Source organism: Lepisma saccharinum, chromosome 10, assembly GCF_977018435.1.
Source record: "Lepisma saccharinum chromosome 10, izLepSacc3.1, whole genome shotgun sequence".
Classification (NCBI taxonomy): domain Eukaryota; kingdom Metazoa; phylum Arthropoda; class Insecta; order Zygentoma; family Lepismatidae; genus Lepisma; species Lepisma saccharinum.
In genome coordinates, this window is record NC_139238.1 from 19,957,435 (window position 1) to 19,965,068 (window position 7,634).

Sequence of the window (7,634 nt, forward strand, 5' to 3'; positions counted from 1 at the left end):
GGGCCGGAGAAGTAGTTTCCGTACACCAGGGGTTCCCAAACGGTTTCGTTTCACAGTGCCCTTAGTGTTTCAAGATTTTCCGCGGCGCCCAAGTCAGAATTTAGGCCTATCTACAGTCCCGATGGCTAGAAACCGCAAAGGATAGGCGGTGTGAGCCACGATCAAGCAAGCAAGCTTATCTAACAGTTGTAACGCTCAGTTAGTGTGTGGTTAGGTTGCTTGCCTTAAGTTAAAAAATAAACACATATTTCAAGCTTAGAAACATTTTATGTGTAAAATGTATTAAATAAGCACTTTTTTAAAAAAAAAATGAATTTAAACTGCCTTTTCGAGAGAGAGGAAAAAAAATAAAAGGAGAAAGAGAAAGAAGAATGGAATAGAGAATATAAGGCAAGGGAAGAAAGAAAAGAGAGAAAGAAAACGGAGAGAGAGAGAGAAAGAAAGAGGAAAGATTCCTGCTGCCTCCCGCCCCCCTCCCCACATAGAGAGAGAGAGAGGGTGGAAGAAAGAAAAAGAGAGAGAGAAAGAAAGAGAAAATTGGAAAAAGAAAAGAGAGGAAGAGAAGCGCCCACCTCTCTCTCTCTCTCTCTCTCTCTCTCTCTCACTCACGATGGAGAGAGGGAGAAGAAAGAAGCAAAGAAAGAGAATGAGCGAGAGGAGAGAGAGAGAGAGAGAGAGGTCCTATTTTCTCTATCTTCTCTCTCTCTCTCCCCCATTATAGAGAGAGAGGGGGAGAGAAAGAGAAGTGAAAGAAGTATAACTCTCTCTCTCTCTCTCTCTCTCTCTCATCTTGCTTTCTCTCTCTCTCTCTCTCTCTCTCTCTCTCATCTTGCTTTCTCTCTCTCTCATCTTTATTTCTCTCTCGCTCGCTCTTTCTAGGGGGTGTGTCAAACTTTTGGTGCGTCAGCGCTTAGGCTATTTTGCACCAGACACATTATACGGGGTCCAGGCCCATTACCATAACTAAAATAGCATAATTGCAGTGTCGTGTTACTAAAATATTAAAAATATTCTGACTCGTTAAAAGCTGAGGCTGTAAAGGGGCACTCAGCACACACAAGGACAGAAAAACATGACAACACACACGAAATTATACTGGCCATAGTGTCAGTCGCCAGAGCCTTATTCGTCTGCAAAATGCAGTCCAGGGTGTACTACGTGGAAGTGAGGTTGACATTTGGGCGCCTACGTGGAAGGTCACCCCTATACATCCCATAAGCACATATTTGGAACAATCATATTTCAGTGAAAATATTGGAACATTTCGAGGCGCCCCTAGGCACCGCTACGCACACTTTGGGAACCACTGGCGTACACTGTTAGAAATTACCGTAAACAGTGGCGTAGCAAAATATCGCGAGACCCTGACCGGGATTAGAATACGAGGCCCCGCATCCGTTATTAAATTTGAAAGCTTAATGTGAATCGATACAAAATCTTCAGGATACGTCAGCAAATCTCCGTATTTAAATAATAATAAATTACTGAAGAAAATTATATTTAATAATTTCACTCACCCTAAAAATGTCTATTTTTCGGGAGCTGAAATATGAAGCTGTAGGAATGAAGTAAGAACTGCTTGTATCGTCCATTGCCTTCTTGAGTTGCAAACAACCCAAGCATTTTAAATGCCTCGCACTTGCTTCGTGACAGTTGGAGGTGCTTTATTGTTAACATATTGAAATCGGGAGTGCAAGGTCGAGAGAAAGAAGAAAAGACGAGACAAATTGCTTTTTATTCGAGAAAAGAATAAGTGGGTAAAAATGTCCACGCAAGTTATACCCCCCCCCCCCCCCGTTTTGCATTCGCATTGTACCAAGGGAAAGTAAACTGTCCCCCCTCCTAGTTTTGGCACCTTGCCAAATACATGCTAACAGCACCAATCCTGGCCTGGCTAACCTATCCACGTAGGCATATAGTAGCATAAATAAGCGTAAATATGTTTGGCAGTTATATTTTGTTTATTTAAGCTATTATATGCATACGTGGATAGATTAGGCAGGTCAGGTTTGGTGCTGTTAGCATGTATTTCCCAAGGTGCTAATGCTGTCCCTAGCAGCTCGTCAATGAGTTTACAAAAATTAAAGATAGATGGCAGCAAAAGGTTAAAGATAACAAGAGCTACAAGCTTAATTGAAATTGACGAAAATAATGTAAAATGAGAATGAAGAGTTAGTAAATGTTCATTACTAGTACAAGATGGAATAAATAAACAAATAATGCATACATGTATGGTAATATTGAAAGTCAGATCCAATTTCTCACAAATAGTAATAAGATAAATAATCTGAAAAGGGAGTAGAGAAAAATGTGGTCTAATAGATGATTTGTATATCTTTTGGGTGGTTAAAGACGATGAGTTGCTGAAAGATTCGAGTTTCTGTAAAGACGACGAGTCAATAGGAAAACAACCTTTACCAAGTGAAGTGATTAAATTATAAAATTAAGATACTTTATATTAAAAAATAATATAAATTCATCCATATTAGTATTCTATCTGAAAATTTCCTATATCATCATGATACACACGCTTTTTCTTTATACATATAAATCTAATTCTGTACATACTTCTTTGTGCAAAGATTTTTCCATCCCGTCCTGTATGTTTACATGACTAGCTTAGACGGGACAGATCTGATGTACTTACGCTCCTGAGCAGAGTATGATATTGAGGTTTGGTTGCCTTAGTGTATGGTCACATTGGATTCAGTTTCTGCCTAACTTTTTGCACTGGCGTACACAGGAGAAAATGGTATGGAGCAAACAGCTAGGGGCGGCTTATGGTCCAGGCGACTGCACGGGGCGGTCCCCCTGGAAAGGGGGCCACCAAACCATAGAGAGACCTCCTTGAATAGTGCTAAATCCTTAATGTTGATTATACGTATAAGCGTGACTATTTTTTTTGTTGTTGTTTTTCTTAAAGTTGTTACAAACTAGACATTTCATGTTAGAAACAATGACACGGGGTGGAAAGAAATGAGTTTCGGATAGAAACATAGATGGCAGCACAAGGTCAAAGAATATAAATAAATTGTTGTAAGACAAGTATCGATTTAATGCAAGTGAAGTTGTCCTAGAAAAGTGTAGGAAAGGATGAAATCAATGTATAGAAAATAGACAATAGATAGAAAGGGAAATAGAAATGGTTTTCATCATTCAACAAGTTCAAGCTTGTAGTCAATTGATGGGTACGCATGAATAAATATATGTACAAATTTATGCGAAGTAAAAATTTGCGCCACTTCAATACTACCATTCAAGAGGAAACATAACACACACATTGCAAAATCATGTAGAAATTTAGGTTAAGAGATTGCTGTTATTTTGATATCATTATATGGAGGTATTAAATAAATGTATTACGTCATGGTGAGCCTGCATTTTTCGCTGAAAATTTCTACGAGTACATCTCCTGTGTGTGCCTAATCTACAATAAACGTATTCTTCGACAATAATACATAAAGTATTTAAAAATAAAGCTATTACTTTTCTTATTTCAAACCGTGAATATGCCTCCCCGATGGCGCAGTGGTAGCGTCGTTGCCTTGTAATCAAGGGGTCCCGGGTTCGATAACCTGTGGAGGCACATAGAGGTTCGGATCCCACTTCAATTGTAGTGCCGTAAGCTACTCAGATTTTTTGAGTTGTTTTGACAACAAGAGTGAACAATGAAATATTTTTTGACTTGGCTTACAAACGTAAACAACTAGATGACGCACATGAATCAAGGACGATGAGTGATGATGTCATGAAATTGATAAAGCGACACTTACAAAGAACACCCATGTTTAGGCAGAGATTCGAACTTGGAACCCCCGGTGTCGAAACGAGCTGTACTAACCACTCCGCCACGGAGATCGACTTGAAATGTAGACTATTATGAACTTAATTATAAGATGAAAAAATTACAATTGTATTACTGATGTGTCAAATCTTTGTCAAAAGAATGGAAGTCCTCAAACTGTTAGAAATTAGAGCAAAATCTACAACATCGGTATTCTACCGTTAAAAAATTAACAATCTGCCGTTTAATTTACAAAAACGGAACGAGACAGTCTTTTTTTTAAATTCAAATTTAAATATTTTAACATCAAGAATGGTAGATAACGCTTATAAACTACAGTACCTTAAATTTATTTTTAAAAGCTGGATTATTGACGGTCACAGCCTTAGGCCGTTACTTCACTAGTCAACATTTATTTATAGCACATACACAATTGGACTTTTTTTAAAATAAGAATTATTATCTATTCATTTTAACAAACATACTTTAAATAAATAATTTAATCTGTTTTCGTTCATTTTCTGAATGCCATTAACTGAAAGGGCACACACAGAACTCAAAATTCATCATATCAAAGTTGATGTATTTTTGGTTCATCAATTGACACAGCGAAACGTGTAATTTTGGTTTCTTTGAAATGATCGTGCCTGATCTTCTCAATTGATGCATTTTTAGTGCATCAGACCAAACAGCAGTTGATAAAAGTACCCTTTGATGCATTTCAATATGTATTTTATGCACCCAAAAATGCATGGTTAGCAGTTTATGCACTGTTACTGGAGTCAACATATTTGTGTCAACAGACATGTTTTGGGTTCTGCGTGTAGAGAGAGACGTAAATTAACTGGACCGGAATATAATTTGAATTTAAGCAGGTTACAAAGGATTTACAAATATCTAAATGCTAGTAAATGCATTTCTTAAGTCGCCACCCCCTGAAGTTGAACACGAAAATCAAGGTCAAAAAGAAATTTCGAGAGTGCAAGGGTGGTACACACTACACACACCCCAACTACCATTTCTTACATTAATTTGTTTAAGTCCACTTTATGCACAGTTACGCTGATCGAGACTGGACCTACAGTCTAAAGTGGGATCCGAACCGCTGTGCAATGCGCCATTTTTACATTAGTGAAAACTAATTGATCATGTAACAAAGCTCAAGACAAAGTGCCTCCACCGGGGTATCGAACCCTGGACCTCTTGATTACAAGCCGGCATATTTACTATTACGTCATCTTGGAGACTCATTATGATGTTATAATAGACAAATAAGTACGCAATATTTGATTGCAAATATATTAAAGTTTGATTAATATTATGTCACTCTGCTGTCACTTCTAAACGATAGATGGCACTCGTTTCAATTTATAATTTTACTATACAGCAGTGCGTCATTAATAAATTCATATTTTAAAAATTTACTTCAGATTGCTCATATTAATACGTGAAGTACATTTAATCAAGGCCAATTGCATATTTCTGCACAAAAATTATAGCCCATTACTTTTTTATGCTAACAGTCTGAAATAAAGTCGAAATAATATTCACATAAAATATATGACACCCTCCTTTGATGTGCTAATTCTCATTAGTTTTAATATTACATAAAATAAAGAATCATTTTGATGGTTGCAGTTTTATGTATCATAAGGAATAATAAACTTCTTTACCGACCTCCGTGGCTTAGTGGTTAGCACAGCGTGTTACGACGCCTGGGGTCCCGGCTTCTTTGTGAATGTCCATTAATTAATTTCATGTCAACATTCATCTTCGCGATTAGCCAAAAGTGGCAGAAAAGCTGTCAAATCGACCAATAAAGATTCGTTGTTCGTTTTGTTTTCTTGCGATACAGGTTAAGCCACAAATGTGTGAAAAATTACAGTTTAATGAGGTTCAGAACACAGTTAACGTTCTTCCAATTAACCCTCGAACTTTTTAATGTTTTATTCAAGATTCCAATAGCGTAGAGAGTTAAGTGCGAACAAATGACAAACGTATTAATGTTTTAGCACTCTTGGTCGAGTCTGTCGAACTTGCAGAAACCCGCGAATAGAAGCACACGCGACGATAAAAACTTTTGCAAAAGAAACCCAAAAATATAGAATAGAGGGAAGACATTTAATGATGGGCCTACCTTCGTTTTTATTCAAGATTCCTCACTCCTAACTTTTCTGAATTGTTTCCTCACGTCTAAACGTTTCGACGGGGTGGTTCTTTCACACGAGAATGTCCGGCACGGAGCAGACATTCGACCACGATAGACTGGTTCGTTCGTACTTGGGCTTTACCCACCGCACGCTACCGATGCACGTCGCCAACTGACTTCCCTACGCTGCCTCGCGCACATAACCGCCTTGTGCGAAGTGAAATGGGGCCGTGCCGTTACGAACCGAGCTCGATCAACCGCTCCGAAAGCCTCGGGAGTCAACGAGACTGAATTTACTGTCCTCTCGGTTACGATGGAAAGGAATGCATTCTTATCCGAATCGAAACTCATAAATGGAATTTTATCGTTGTTGTGCCCTGCCATCAGAATGTTTCGTTCTGTGACGTTCGCCAATCCGCTGAAAGGGACAGAAGAACGAAGTTTATCGCGTCAGACTCCGTGACGCAGTGGTACTTATTTTACGTCGCTTTCTGCCACGTCTGGCTAATCGCGACGATAAGTTGAATTGTGGTTGCATGAACTTGATGAAGAGAGACTCAACGCGTTCAGTCACCCAGACGGCTAGGTCTCAGGTTCGAATCTGGGGTAAAGCATTAACATTTCGTTGTACTCCTCACGTTGCGAATTCAGCTTTTTTTTTTTTTTTTGCTTTGGGCGGATGGCCACTCAGTGCCAAGGGCGCCAGCAGAGGGGGTAATAGGGGGCACTTGCCCCAACCCTTCATATAATTGAAGTTTTGAAATTGTAGCGTGAAAGGACGGGGTGTGCAGTTAAAGACAGCAGATTACACGCCTATGCAAATTATCCTAGTGCTGGAGATGCTTTGTGAGAATTGTTTTAAATGGGGGAAAGCGTCAGTCCACAATTACCCCTCTTAAGCACAGATGCCTCCCTGCGGGCGGCCATGACTCAGTGGCGTATTTGCGATTTCATTTTGAGATTAGTTTCTTTGGGAGGTATACACATTTGTATATATGTTAAACTTCAGTAAACTATATCATTGCCTTGCGCGGTTTTAAGCAGGGTTGTTAAAGGAATCCATAAATTCTAATGGGTTATATTGGGTTCCGTTGCAAGACAGGAACCTTTTTCTCGCATTAAATTCGGTCCATGTTGCGTATTGTTTCATTGGAAAAAAAATTCTGGACCGTATTTAAATTGATCGGGGGAAAAGGTTCCTGGACCGAATTGAAATACTATACTTTACAGATAAAAAGGTTATTTACGGTCCATTTACCCATTTACGCTTGCTGATTTTCTCTCCTGGACCGGAATTGAAATTATTTAATATTCCTGGACCTTTAACAACCCTGGTTTTAAGGACCTTAGAACATTGGTTCTAACCCAGTCATTAAATCTTATGATAATATGTACACGGAATTAAAAAAGACACTTTCTAAGAAAACTCATACACAAGAAGAGCTATTGAACTAATACCATCGAAAACTGGATCCATCTTGACGTCCACCTAACCTACTACCTTAAAGTTTTTTTGTGAACACCAATACATGTAAAATATCAGCGCTATGCCATGGAAACTTAAGTGGAAAACAGGCTGCTGTTGTGGCTCTGTGAGGTTGGTCAGTTTTAGAATGGTGTCATCGTAAAGGATGATAAGGCAGGGTAATATTTGATAACTGGACCATCAATGGACACGAAAGATTTTTCAATCGTGTTTTT

General features: G+C 38.7%; 1 protein-coding gene across 1 annotated transcript in view; it reads right to left on the reverse strand.

Annotated features, from left to right (window-relative positions):
* The window catches only part of LOC145994241 (uncharacterized), a 507,503-nt gene extending 501,469 nt beyond the window's left edge, over nt 1-6,034 (reverse strand). The window contains exon 1 of the mRNA XM_083130343.1: nt 5,922-6,034. The gene's annotated coding sequence lies outside the window, so the exon portion shown is untranslated. The remainder of the gene's footprint in view (nt 1-5,921) is intronic.
* Between the last annotated feature and the right edge of the window lie 1,600 nt (nt 6,035-7,634).